Raw genomic sequence first — 15,008 nt, 5'->3', positions numbered from 1 at the left:
AAAGTTCAAATCATAAACCAGGATGTGGGGGTGCGGGGTGGCGGGTGTCCCCTTGTCTCTTTGAGCTTCTGAGGCTGCCTGCTTTCCTTGGCTCCTGGCCCCTTCCTTCACATCACTCCAACCTCTTGCCTCCATCCTCAAATCTCCTCCCTCCTCTGACCTTCTTGTCCTCTTCTCATAAGATTCCTGTGATGACACTGTGTCCACCTTCATGATTCAGGATCACCTTCCCATTTGAAAAACCCTTATTTAATTACATCCACAAATCCCTTTTGACATATTAGGTACATCCACACCTCCCAGAGATTAGGATGTGAACAGAGATCAGGATGTTGTGGGGAGTCAATCTTCAGCTCAACACACCTTGTACTATCTGTAAATGTTTTTATTTTTTCTTCATACTTAAATCAGTTGTTTGTATACTTCCATCCTCCAGAATAGTAGGAGGATCAATTTTGTTGCTTTAAGCCACCAGGTTTGTGACAGGCAGCAAGAGGAAACTAATACAATGATTCAAAGTTTACTGCCTCAACAATGTTTCTTTGACAAAGACTCTCTCCTTGTCCAAACTTCAGTCATCTTCTTTACTAGGCCTTGACCTTGGCCTCCATCCTGTCTTCAGCCTGCCTCACCCAGCTGTAGCAAGCATCCTGCTAAATCAGGGAATTCCCCCACCCTTGATACCTCATCACCTTTGCGATCTGGTCAGATTTCTCCTCCTCCATCCTTGACATCTAGTAACCCTGGCCTGTCTCTACCTAAAATCCTGTTACACAGGTTTAGCAAAATTCCCCCATCCCTGAGGTCTCCTCTTAGTAACTTTCCATCCACCAAAGCCCTCACTTAGCGAATTAATGATAAATCCCTTACTGTACTTGGAGTTGAGCCCTATCCTTCTCCCCTATTGTGATATTCTTGACACTCCTTGCAACATCCTGAATAAAGTCTTGTTTATTGTTGTAATAAGTGTTAGAATAATTTTTTTCTTTAACAGAATCAAAATGAGGAGCAGACACTAGATCTGTGAAATCTCCAGAGGCTAAAATTGGACATTTCCAGATACCAACTGGGTAGCTGCCTAGAGAGTTACTAGACTGCATTAGAAGAGGGAATGCAAAGTTTCTTCAAGAAGAAAGTGGATGCTAGGCAACATACAGACCGCGGCATTATTGCAATATGGTAAACACTTACATATAAAAGACACCAAAAAGAGCTAAGAGGACTGTTAGAAATCTCAGAACAAAGAAAGCAGGGAGAGATGAAAAGTCATGGTCAAATGTTGATATGAAGTATACACAAAGGGGTGTGACTATGGATGTGATACATATCGGAAAAGTGAATCCATCTGACCATGACACTGTCAGTGTCAGGATTATATTTCCTTCCTACACACCTCATCATTATGTTTAACACTGAAGTAAACCATACTGACTACTGACATTATGATTATATAAGAATTTTATTGGCTTTTAAAGTTCAGAATCAACTACACACACAGTGTCTAAAACTGAATTCTGATCTGAACGGCTGCATACACTCCACTTCAAGCCTAAGTCCCCCTCCTAGAAGCAGCCACCATTCTCTCCCAAAACTCTTCTCCACACTGTACAAGAATCTGCATGTATGTATGCACATGCACATATATTTAAATGTCCCTTTTCTATTTAAAAACTAGAACCATTCTATATATAATTCTAGATCTTACTCTTTTCTTGCTTAACAGTGCATCTTCAAGCTTATGCATATCAACACCTACCCAGTGGTGTGCCAGTAAAAGCTTAGCAACCAGTTCCCGGAGGGAAGAAGTACAGGCTGTGAGCTCTGGTTTGGGGCATCTGCCAATTTCCATGCTGTGAAGATTCCCACCGTAGTGGCCAATTCCCAAGGTACCAACGTGATGTCACTGAACAGAGAGATCAGGTTGGTTCCAATAAGTCAGTGGATCTCCCTCAACCCTTTTTCACAGCTGTAAAGTTTCCTAATGCACTAACATAAGTTATTCAATCAGTCCTCTCTTATGAACGTGACTAGGATAAAGCAGAGAGTCAATTTGTAATGAGAGCTAAAGATGAAACATTATGAGGTAAAGAGCTTAACCAGCTACGGTGACCAAAGGCAAGCAGAAAAATGAGGAAGCAGAAACCACAAGCAAGCTGAGAAAAAGATGCTGCAGAGAGGAACGTTTTACTCTCTCCCAGTACGCAGGGCGTGGCAGAGTCACTATCATACAGACCTTTCAGCCTAAAACTAAGACAGACAAGCCTGTCCCTGAGTTGCTGCTGCTGGCTTTCCTCTCCCCTGCAATGCATGCACACAACAAGAGCTTTTTTCCTGAAATTCTCTGAGTAAGTTATCCATCTCTATGAGTTCCTTAATGCCATCTCATCTTTCAAACAGAAGAGGCCCAGAATATCAATGGTGCCTAAACAATGTTTCAGTTATTTGTGATCACCTTCTTAGTATATTATAGACTTTGGTGTTGTAGTTGTTCAGTCACTAAGTTATGTCTGACTCTTCGCGACCCTATGGACTAGAGCACGCCAGGCTTCCCCGTCCCCCCCTATCTCCCAGAGATTGCTCAAATTCATGTCCACTGAGCCAGATTATGAACTAAGATACCTCAATAATAAAGTTTTTTAAAATAATAAAACCTTAATTGGCACCACTGCTAAAAATTTCAGCATTTATCTTGCCATGCTCTAGATCCAAGAGTGGAAGGAATGCTCAGAGGAGAAGTACTAGAAACATCAAAATACAACTAAAAACAAACAAAATAAAGGAAGGCACACCAGTCACATGAAAACCTGAAACACCACTTATTTTAAATGGTCATTCTGTGAGAGACGAAATTAAATACGGCACTTCAAGTGATATATGCCTGCTCTGCAACCAAATTTATTCTGGAGCGGCATCCCAGGAGACCTTGACGTCTTTAGCCAAATGCTCCCCCTGGTGGTCCTGTGAGGAACGATCCAGAACCTCCAGCCCTTTTACCCCTCCACTGGGACGAACTCTGATCTGCTGCTTGTGAGCCCTCCAGCACAGTCCCACCTCCGCCTCTCACAACTTGGTTAACTCCACACTAAACAAGTATCTCATCAAAAAAAAAAAAAGTACAACCTCAAGAACCCATTTCTCTCCTTCTTCCTTCTCCCACTAGAGCAATAATCTTAGAAAAATCATTTGGCTTCCTTCCCTCTTTCCATGTTAACTTGGAAACAACATAACAACAAGATTCTCATCATAGCTGCAATTACAAAAATAGCAGAACTAATCATGATCAAGGAAAGGGGCAGCCAAAGACTAAAAGCCAAATACAGGAAAGAACCAAGGCCATAAACCCAAAGGTCCTCAGAAATGCCCCAACTGCCACTTCAGAAGAGCCATACAAGCTTCCACATACATCTTCATACTCCTCCTCTGGTAATATGCATTGTCTGATACGATAAAAGTGTTCAAAACAACAAACCTAAATCCTCAATTTTAGCTTTTATTTGTCAGCATAAATAAGATTTGTACCTTTCCATTCAAAATATTTCTATTATCTCACTAGCAGCATGATGTCAACATTTTCTATGATGTCATGCTTTCATTTAAAAACTTTTCATTAAATATGCAGAACACGTTTCTTCAAATTCTTATACAGAAGCCCAGTTTTCAATAAGGAGGGTGAGTGGGGTTGAGGAGAGATGTAAAAGTCCTCCTTGTGAGCAGGTCTGTACCTTGTTGCTCAACTGAGTTCCTTCCAACAGTTTCCCAACTGCCATCACAACCTCCTTTCACAGGGTCCCTTCACTTCTCCAGGTCCTTTTACCAACAAAAGGATCAACAGTTTATAACTAGTAGGTCATTTGTATGCTCTGTTTCAGTTGTAAGCATATACATTTTAAGAGCTGTAAGAATAGGACACATCTCCAATATTTTAAAATGGAGCACCCAGCATCAGAGAGATATTTCAGTTCAGTTCAGTTCAGTCACTCAAGTCGTGTCCGACTCTTTGCAACCCCATGAACTGCAGCACGCCAGGCCTCCCTGTCCATCACCAACTCCTGGAGTCCACCCAAACCCATGTCCATTGTGTTGGTGATGCCATCCAACCATCTCATCTTCTGTTGTCCCCTTCTCCTCCTGCCCTCAATCTTTCCCAGCATCAAGGTCTTTTCAAATGAGTCAGCTCTTCGCATCAGGTGGCCAAAGTATTGGAGTTTCAGCTTCAGCATCAGTCCCTCCAATGAACACCCAGGACTGATTTCCTTTAGGATGGACTGGTTGGATCCCCTTGCAGTCCAAGGGACTCTCAAGAGTCTTCTCCAACACCACAGGTCAAAAGCATCAATTCTTCAGCACTCAGCTTTCTTTATAGTACTTCTGTTACTAATAAAATATTTTAAATCATAATCTCAAAAATAATTCCAAGGCATGCTTCTATTATTTGCTTCTTGATTTCCAGAGGATGAGAAACAAAATCATTTTAAAGTCCTACAATTACTAACAAGCTTTCATTATTGTAACAGAGAGGATAATATTTTCCCCTCAAATTTAATCATGACTACAGACTTAGGTAGAACTGGTCATGGCTCCTTTAGGTCCACTGTACTTTTACCATCTATTTACCTACAACAATCTACTGAACATACTTATTTCCAAGTCACTCCTATTAAACTGTAATCTCCATGAACAAAAGACTGTACCTCACTCATCTTGGCATCTTTTCTGTCTAACACAGTGCCTGGCACACAGTAGCTGCTCACTAAATACTTCTATATAGCTTCACTGCAAAAAACAAAACAAAACAAAACAAAACAAAATCACCTTTACTAAAGAGCCTCTTGACGAAAGTGAAAGAGGAGAGTGAAAAAGTTGGCTTAAAACTCAACATTCAACCACTGCCGACTGCTTTCCAGAAGGCAGACATGGAAGGCCCGCGAGTTGATCGTAATGGCAGGTGAAGGAATTAATGAAGATTTTCCAGTAGAAATTCATGAATATTTATCAACATTTGAGAATTCCATTGCTGTGCTGTGCTGTGCTGTGCTGTGCTGTGGATGAAATGCTCAAGACCATGATGTCTGTTTCTAGAAATGAGTTGTTGCAGAAGTTGGACCCACTTGAACAGGCAAAAGTGGATTTAGTTTCTGCTTACACATTAAATTAAATGTTTTGGGTTTATTTGGCAACTCAGGGAGTCAATCCCAAGGAACATCCAGTAAAGCAGGAATTGGAGAGAATCAGAGTATACATGAACAGAGTCAAGGAAATAACAGACAAGAAAAAGGCTGGCAAGCTGGACAGGGGTGCGGCTTCAAGATTTGTAAAAAATGCCCTCTGGGAACCAAAACCTAAAAATGCATCCAAAGTTGCCAATAAAGGAAAAAGTAAAAATTAACCTTTCAGTTTTGATGTACACATATTTTAAAAGTACATAATTTTTATTGTTTTCCACAAAATGGACGATGATTATGTGGCACTGTAAGGTTTAAATGTATTCCTTATTGAATTCATGTATAAAACTTGCATTTGAAATTTGTAATGGTAAAAACTTTTTCCCCCAGAAAGATTGTTATCTTTATTGGTTTCCCTATAGAACACTATGAGGTTTTTAACACTGTAGTGTATATATATTTAAATGTTTTACTTTGTATGGGAGTATAGCTGATTAATAATGTCATAGTTTCAGGTGAATAGCCAAAGGACTCAGCCCTACACATGCATGTATCAATTCTCCCCCAAACTCCTCTCCCATCCAGGGTGCCGCATAACACCGAACGGAGTTCCACTTGCTCCACAGTATGTCCTTGTTGGTTATGCATTTTACGTTTATGCATACATTTACAGCAGTGTGTACATGTAATCCCAAGCAACACGGTAGTATATTTTTTTTTTTTTTTCACGGTAGTATATTTTATATTTATACTTTACTGTCTCTTGACCAGACTCTTATTTGCTTAGGTTAGTCTCTCAAGTGCCATTTTATAAGCAACTATGAAGTTTAAGTTAAATGTTCCTCGTAAACATTTGTCTATTTCGATAAGTAATGATTTTATGAAGTATGCTGAAGTTATAAATACATCTGTTCTCACTATATGATATTATGAAAGAGTGAAATGACTTAAATGTCCATTTTTTCTGTGTAGTTATTTCATTATGCTTTCATGATTTGGGGAATTACTGCTTTTTGTGATATTTGAAGTATGAAATTAAGACTTTAAGGTTATTCTTTAATTCTTGGCACTTTGCCACTATGTCCCATTTAAAGTAAAATACATTCTCATTAACTTTAGATGGGAAATGAGGTTGTATATTGATGGCTGAATTTGACATAATAGCTATACCCTATCAATGCTATTAATGCATGGCTGACCTGTTTTTAATTTTCTCTTTTGAGCAAATTTTCCCTTGGAATTAGGGAGGTCGGTTTTAGAAGTCCTCAGAAGTGGAGGAGTCCATGAGTTTCTGTTCCTTGCACACAGTGCCCATGGTTAACTTGGCCTTGATTTTTTCAGATTTTTTAAAATATTTATGAGGGTATAACAAGTATGTACCAGTATTTTGGAACAATTTTGTATGTTATATAATGCCACTTAATCAGAGGAGAAATTGGAAGAAGAGTACATTGTATTTATATTCTGATTTGTTTTTCTGTAATATTTGTTACTGACAATTCTAAATATTAAAACTTTTAAAATGTCTAAGCCTATGAATTTTAATTATATACCCTTAATGCTTTCAGTCTTTGAATTCACATCATTATGTATAGGAATGCCAAATACAGTAAAGTACTTGTACTTTAATTTTTGAAAAAGAAGTTGTTAAAATTTTCTATGTGATTAATTCCCCATAAGTAACCTTGAATAAATGGATTTCTTGATTTATGATAGCAGATATTGGAAATGGTCTTAAAATATAATGGATTTTGTAAAGCATGTTGAACTCTTTCTACGACACATGAAGAAGAAATCACTGATAGATGCAGAAAGTCTTCTGGCTCAGATGTCAGGCAATTTTTGAAGTAGAAGAACATTTATAGTTATTTCACTCCTTGTTTTACCTTTATCTCTTCTAAATTCCAGTGTTTTTTTTTTAAAGAAACTTCATGAGAGAAATAAATGTTATTAAGATAAAAAAACAAAAACACCTCAACATTCAGAAAACTAAGATCATGGCATCCGGTCCCATCACTTCATGGCAAATAGATGGGGAAACAATGGAAACTGTGACAGACTTTATTTGGGGGGGCTTCAAAATCACTGCAGATGGTGGCTGTAGCCATGAAATTAAAAGACGCTCGCTTGTGCCTTGGAAGAAAAGCTATGACAAACCTAGACAGCATATTAAAAAGCAGAAACATTACTCTGCCAACAAAGGTCCATCTAGTCAAAGTTATATTTTTCCCAGTAGTCATGTATGGATGTGAGAGTTGGACTATAAAGAAAGCTGAGCGCCGAAGAATTGATGCTTTTGAACTGTGGTGCTGGAAAGGACTCTTGAGAGTCCCTTGGACTGCAAGGAGATCCAACCAGTCCATCCTAAAGGAGATCAGTCCTGGGTGTTCATTGGAAGGACTGATGCTGAAGCTGAAGCTCCAATACTCTGGCCACCTGATACGAAGAACCGATTCACTGGAAAAGACCTTGATGCTGGGAAAGATTGAAGGCGGGAGGAGAAGAGGATGAGAGGATGAGAGAGTTGGATGGCATCACGGACTCGATGGACATGAGCTTGAGTAGGCTCCGGGAGCTGGTGATGGACAGGGAAGCCTGGTGTGGTGCAGTCCATGGGGTTGCAAAGAGACAGACACAACTGAGCAACTGAACTGAACTTGCTAAAGATTCTTTGCTTTCTCATGTATTTTATTGTTTTTTTTTTTTAAAGTACTATTTCAAGGGAGCACTTGAAATTTTATTAAGACTCAGACATGAGAAGTCACAATCTAAGTAGCACTTAGGATTATTTACAAGACATATTCATTAAGGAACGAATGAAGACATACATGAATAAGTGTGCGTATGTACATGTGTGGCTCCTGGAAGATGAAGAAACCAGAGACTTGTTATATCTGTGTTCCCATCTATACCCCTCACATTTTCCCCTCTTCTAGCTCCCCAGCCTACTCACAGACCATTACTGTCTTGCTTGCTTTATGGGAAGGTCTTGCTCACTTGGCTGTGTACCCACATCATACTTCATGAAGGGCCTTCACTAGAGCAATGTTCCCAACTCCCCCCTTCTCTCCCCTTACTCCTCTCAGAAGCTGGGGGTTGGCTTGGCTGTGCTAGTCACCCGGTGGGTAAATCTAAATCAAGAGAGGCTAGTAAGTCCTTTCCACTTCAGATCTAATGTCATGTCCTCCATCAGCCAACACAGGAGGCATTTTGCTCTCCATCTGTCCATCTCTCCTGCCCTACTTCTCAAAGACAAAGAGCATCACTACTGCTTCCCTGCTGCTGCTGCTAAGTCGTATCAGTCGTGTCCGACTCTGTGCGACCCCATAGACGGCAGCCCACCAGGCTCCCCCCGTCCCTGGGATTCTCCAGGCAAGAACACTGGAGCGGGTTGCCATTTCCTTCTCCAATGCATGAAAGTGAAAAGTGAAAGTGAAGTCACTCAGTCGTGTCCGACTCTTAGCGACCCCATGGACCGCAGCCTACAAGGCTCCTCCATCCATGGGATTTTCCAGGCAAGAGTACTGGAGTGGGGTGCCATTGCCTTCTCCGACTGCTTCCCTAGAACTCCCAAAATCAGACTAGTAACTCCAACGTTTATGTGTAAGGTGATTCACAGAGAACAAGGATGTGAAGTGATGTAACAATGCTTAAATACCATTACTACTAGTGAGAAACATAATTATTACTTGTTGAATGTGAGTTTAATTCTCACACTTGGCGGCAGGGTTGAATGACAAAATTGCAACAACAGATCCTTAGAACCAAGACAAGCACATGAGTCATTTTACTCACTTCAACCCGCCTACAGTTGCTGGCAAACTCAAGATTATACCTTAGCAGTTCTTCCAGTAGCACAAGAGCATGACTGTATTAGCAGATGACACAAGATTGGTCTGCAGCAACTCTCTGTTTGTGGATGCTTTATAACCTGCTTAGTGAGGGTTTAATAGGTACCAGACATTTGCCACGCATTTGCTATGCATAGTATCACATAATCAAATGCCTTCATGATTAATGTCTATGATTGCAGAAAGAAGTCTGTTGAATTCACTTCATTTACTTAACTTTCACAATTCTTTTCAGCTCATTCAGAATTGTAAGCATGTATAGTTTTATTAACTACAATAAAACTTTGTGCTGAATTCAGCCCAATGGATTTTAATAAGAAATAATGCAATTACAGCAAATTCTTGAAGGCCAGATATAGGACAGAGAATTCACAGACTGCTCATCCTAATAGCAAATAACTAATCCCACAGGTAGTTTGGCAAGCTTTATTCTCAACCCAAAGGTCACTTTTCCACTCTTTAAATCAAAGATGCAAATATGTAAAAACCAAATTGTGCTCAAAATGGCACACGAAAATAAGAACTAGGTATTACCCAGAACAACTGAGTAGCAGACAGGAAGAACTGCATTAACACATAAGCGAAAGTATGAACTATGCAAGTATTCGGTCCCCAACTGGCCCTTAGGTTCAAATTGGGACATAAAGCCCATCAAAAGTCAGAAATTTGGGATACGATAAATGTTTTACGTGCTCACATCATATTGAAGCTGCCATTCATTTGCTCATTAAAAAAGATAGAGAGCCCTAAAGTCCAACACAATACCACAAAATTCTCACAACATACAGCAAACTTCACCTAACAAATCCTAAGGATGTGATCTATACATATCTCATGTGTATGTGTGTTTAATATGAAATGTTTCTTTACATGGTTACTGTAACTGTGTTAACAATGTTGTATTTGAGTGACCAGTATAGGATAAGATTTATTTTGCATAACAAACTTCAAAATGCTATACAAATAGGGTCTGTCACTGATCAGGACTCCTGATGAATTAAGTGCCAACAAAGAGCCAGGCTCATAAGTAGTAGCTATCACTTACTCTGCACAATCTAAAAGTCTTATGTATATTATTTCATTTAATGTCTTCACATCAAAACTATGAAGTAGGTATCATTATCATTCATTTAAGAGACAAGAAAATTATTAGGTAAATGAACTTGCAAGGATTACACAGCTTTGAAGTTGCAGAATTGGCATTCACACCAAGGCAATGTGGCTCCAGAGTGCTCTTTACCACTCCACATGGTCTCTGAATAAATAAAAAAGGAAAATGAACAAAGGCTTATCAAGTGGATCTGTCAACAGGAATGCACAGAGCAGTGTTAAACAAGGGCAAGAGGCCAAGGAAATGCTCTCCAGTCAACAGGAAGTCAACATGTTTCTGAAAAGAAGAGAGAGCAGAAAAGCTGTGGAGAAAATGAAGGCCACTCAGGAAGGAAGGGGCTTCCCAGGCAGTGCTAGTGGTAAACCACCAGCTGCCAGTGCAGGAGACATAATTAGACCCGGGTTCAATCCCCGGGTCGGGAAGATTCCCTGGAGGAGGGCATGGATGGAGGAGTCTGGCGGGCCTCAGTCCAGAGTCTCAAGGAGCTGGGCACGACTGAAACGACTTATCACACACGTAGGAAGGAAGAACAGTTTAGTCTGCCTGTTAACAGCTCACACTTGTTTGTTGAACTTTTACAGCTCATTAAGCACTATGCTAGGTACACAGAAAATCTCATTCAAACAGCTCTATAATCTTTTACATTTTACAGATGACAAAAATAAAATGCAGAGGTCAAGCGATTTGTCCAAGTCTAAATTATCACCAGAGCTCAACTCAAACCCACATCTGAAAGGCTCCAAAGTCTGTGTCCACCTGCCCACTATGCTAGAGACAGAAAGTGTATGTGTGTGTCTAAATTAATAAGGTATATGCTACCAAGAAACTGGTGCAGGGCCACCAGAAAGTGGGCTAGTTAACTCCAGTGTGCTCAGAACTACTGTTCTGGTTGTATTTCCACAGCGAGTGTCCTATTCTAATAAAGAGAAGTCTTCCTACATCTGAAACTGATTACTGTCCAGAGTTACTTATTCCTTACACTTTCAGATACCCAAGTGTCCAAGGTTTCCTCCACTGATACTATAAAGCTGCCATAGTTTTATGGATATAAAATGCATTTTCACAGCATCATAAACAAGGAAGCAAATTTTTTCAAAGTTTAAATTGAGGCAGCTAAATATTGTTTTCATACACAACTAGATACAAGTAAGCTTTAAAAAAAAAAAATGCTTTACTAGTTATCAACCGCCAGACCCTGGGCAGGAAAACAGGAGAGCAGGGCTCCCCACCAAGGGCATCTTACATACTGTCCGTTCATCATAACCCAATCCAACACTTCTTCTTTTCCAAACCTTTCAACCACACGTTTCTTTCTATATACAACACATATCGCTCTTCAGAGTAAAGATTCATCAGCTCGAAAGTATATCAGACTTAAAAAAAAAAAATTCCCAACACATCTACTATTGGTTATTTGTAATAAATAATACTGTACAAAGATTCCAGAGTTTCCCTGACAAAGACACCTTAATAAAACGAAACAGACACTGTTCACCAAAGCTAAAGGAATGAGAAGTGAGTTTCTCACACCTTTGTTCCAATGGAGGCAGAGCTGTTTCTCACAGTATTTACTCACTAAAGCAGTCCAACAGTGCAATCTGAGTATTACCTTGGAACACAAATGTGCACAATTTAAAGAAAGACCAGATGCCGTCACAAAGTTTAAAAACAAGTCTAAACACATCCAAAGATATATTCCTTTAATATTATGAAATGCCTATATAATGTTGTATACATTACCTTCCAGATAATGTATATGACATACCTGAGAAAAAAAGCAGTCATAGCATATAGATTTCCAAAGAAACTTGCACCACTACATTCGAGGTTTAAAAACAAGACAAAAATCTTAAATGCAATTGACTGATGAAAGAAAAGGGGAAAGGGATGCCACTGGGCTCCAGGTAACAACTTGCCTGGAGACCCTGAAAATTCACATTTAGTGTTCTTGTCAGTAACCTATAAATTCCATTCCCACCCCAATGCCTCACTCTCAATTTACCTCAAAACTTATACACAGGCTCAATCAGATTCTAAACAATTTTTTTTTTTTGTACACAGCAGCCAAGCAATAAAACTCTTTTAAGTCACTAAGTGGGAGACAGCCTCTTCCAGCATGATGAGTTATGAGAACTTCCACATAAAAGATTACCATACTCCAGAAGACTAACTACAAAAACACACTTCATATTAAAGACCTGCCATCCTTCTCATTGCAGGAAGTATTTCTTAGAAAGCACTATTAACCACTCAATGAGTAAACGATCCGAAATTACAAAATGCATTTAGGACAGTAATGCAATTCCTCTTTTATGAGTAAATAAACATGGCCAACTTCCCAAAGCAGCAAAATGATAGGAAATGATGTAAAATGTCCCTCAATTCAGCTATTAAAAATCATGAAGCAATATTCTGTACTGATTTGACTTGGATTCATCTCAAAGATATACTGTAAGTAGAGGGGGAAAATGTCAAGGTTCACAACAGTGTGTGTAACACACGACAGGGGTCAGAGATGAACATTAATACACAAAGTTAACGGCAGTTGTCTGGGGAAGACGAGTGGAAAGGACACTTATCTTTCACTGGATAACCTTCAATACCCTTGAACTGTTTACCATGTACATGTGCCACCTTATCAAAACCTACACATGAAAGTGTTAACAACTGTCAAGATAATGAGCAGGAGAAAAATCCTTCCTCAGGAAAAGGCTGAGATTGACTGTTTATCCAACAGAGCTGCTTCTGCACAAGCAGATGAACCCTTGTTTTAGCCTCCAGAGACCCCTCTCAAGTGCAAGGCCACCTCAGCTTTTCCTGATGGAATGGCCTCACCTTCCAGTTGTCTTTACTGCTCTAAAGGAAGGAAAGGAAAAACAGAAATTCTAAGAGATGGGGACTATCTCTTTCCAATGACCAAAAGAAAACCAATTAATACTTTCACCTCCAGCAGCCCAAGCAGGCAGGGGACCTGTGTCAGCGCAGGAAGAGATTAAGCATCTATATTCTACCCCCTGGATAAATGAATAGAAAACGAGGCCCAGAGAAACTTATCCTTATCCGCCGTAATAATCTGTGAAAAGATCAGCTGTACTGAGAACTGTAAAAATTAAACAAAGGATAGTACATTACATTTTACACTGTTAGAGGCTGGTTCAAATACTTAAAAAAAATAAGCCCAAACCAAACAACAAAACTGACAGAGAATCTGCCTGAGCGGTCACACTATTTTCCTGATCAATTCACTGACCAAAGGAGATTTTTATTACTGACAAATCTGGGTTGTTTAGAAATGGATGTCTTACAGGACTTAGGTTTATAATGTTTCTGAAATGCCTTTAATGCCATCTAGAGCATGGTTTTGTTTTTTTTTTCCCTTTATACTTGTATTTTCCTTATGACACTGATTTTGCCAACTGCTGTTTTACCAATAGCGGTCCTTTTCAAGAACATAACTTTAATAAACTTGCTGACAAATAGATTACATTTGTAATCTGTTGTGAATGGCAAGTTACTTTAATTGACCATTTTTAATACAGCCAGATTAATGAGTTCCTTGGTTTCCTATAAAGCCATCAATGCTTTGACAATTTCACAAACTCACAATGTGTGAAGCTCTTTGCAAGTACTGAGAAACACAGAATATTAAAACAGTATCTGCTCTCAAGATGTTTACACCTTGTAAATGAATAAAAGGATCCTTACTGTAAGAGATGTGTTCACCAGCAATGAAGCAAGGCAAAAGTAACAATGCTTAAAGAACAGCACACCCTCTACAGGGGACAAGGAGGTTGCCACACAACCCAAATTGTTTCTAAGGTGACCAGAAAACTATGCAGCATTTTATGAACTCATTCTAAGAGGTGATCACCTGAAGACAGAACAGACTTTGAGTGAGATCACTTTTATTTACTGCAATGTTACACATGAGAGCCTACTTGGATTTTTCTTCTAGGAGATGTCTTCAGTTTGACTTAATGATCCTTGAGAAATCTAAGCTCATCTAGAAATCAGAAGCTCAACTGCTTTGCAAGTATGCTAGAATGCCGACAGAAACTAAAGTGAAGTGCCTACTTCCTTTCAAACACTATCAAGCACCAAAAGTCTTCTGGGAAATGTGATTATTTATAATATGCTTTAGAAAAGGCCTTCCTACTGAATTATGTCTGGAATGTGAGGCTACAATCAACAGTTTCACAAGTCTTAATTAAGTGAAATCAATATTGTTTCACAAATTAGTCCATATACAGTCATCTTACTCGTTTTTTTGAATCCAATTCAACAGAATTCTTAATAACTGCTCTATCACTAAGTGATAATACAAACTCGGGCCACAACCTGTGTGAGCATCAGTCTCCTTACCTGGACAAGAGGTACCTGGTGCTAAGAACAAGCATGCTAGCTGACATTTACTCAGCGTCTACTCTGTGTCAGGTATGGCTCTAAGCAGAGCGTAATATCCTAGCCATATATTCTCAAGCATATGATCAAATGTAAACGCAAGCAACCTTATGGTGGAGTCACTATTATTGTCACCAGACTAGAGATGAGGAAAATGAAGACATTCAGAAATTTCCAAAGGTCTCACAGCAAGTGCCAGAGTCCAAAAACATCTGGAATCCAGAAGCCAGACTCTAAATCGTTAAGATACTGCTCCTAAAAATTCTAAAACATCTCCTGTCCAACCTGTGAAGTTCTTGCAAACATCCTACTTAATTAGGCTCATAAAAAACATTCTAGAACTTTTAAGTCCACATAAACATAAGACAAGATTGAAGAAATTAAGTAGGCACCTAAGTTTGTGTAGGTACCTAAGTAAAAATTAAAATGAAGAAGAAAAGTTAAAGGAATTGAGGGAACCTCAATGTCTATCTAGCTCTACCT

At 39.3% G+C, this 15,008-nt stretch overlaps 1 protein-coding gene and 1 pseudogene across 3 annotated transcripts in view; one reads left to right on the top strand and one right to left on the bottom strand.

The window, feature by feature from the left end:
• Nucleotides 1–15,008, bottom strand: part of USP6NL (USP6 N-terminal like) — a 138,281-nt gene that overhangs the window by 60,165 nt on the left and 63,108 nt on the right. The gene's annotated exons all lie outside the window — the stretch shown is intronic.
• On the top strand, nucleotides 4,939–5,610 carry LOC122447969 (annotated as a pseudogene).

The sequence above is a fragment of the Cervus canadensis genome, chromosome 10, assembly GCF_019320065.1.
Source record: "Cervus canadensis isolate Bull #8, Minnesota chromosome 10, ASM1932006v1, whole genome shotgun sequence".
Classification (NCBI taxonomy): Eukaryota; Metazoa; Chordata; class Mammalia; order Artiodactyla; family Cervidae; genus Cervus; species Cervus canadensis.
This window is presented reverse-complemented; position numbering and strand designations above follow the sequence as displayed.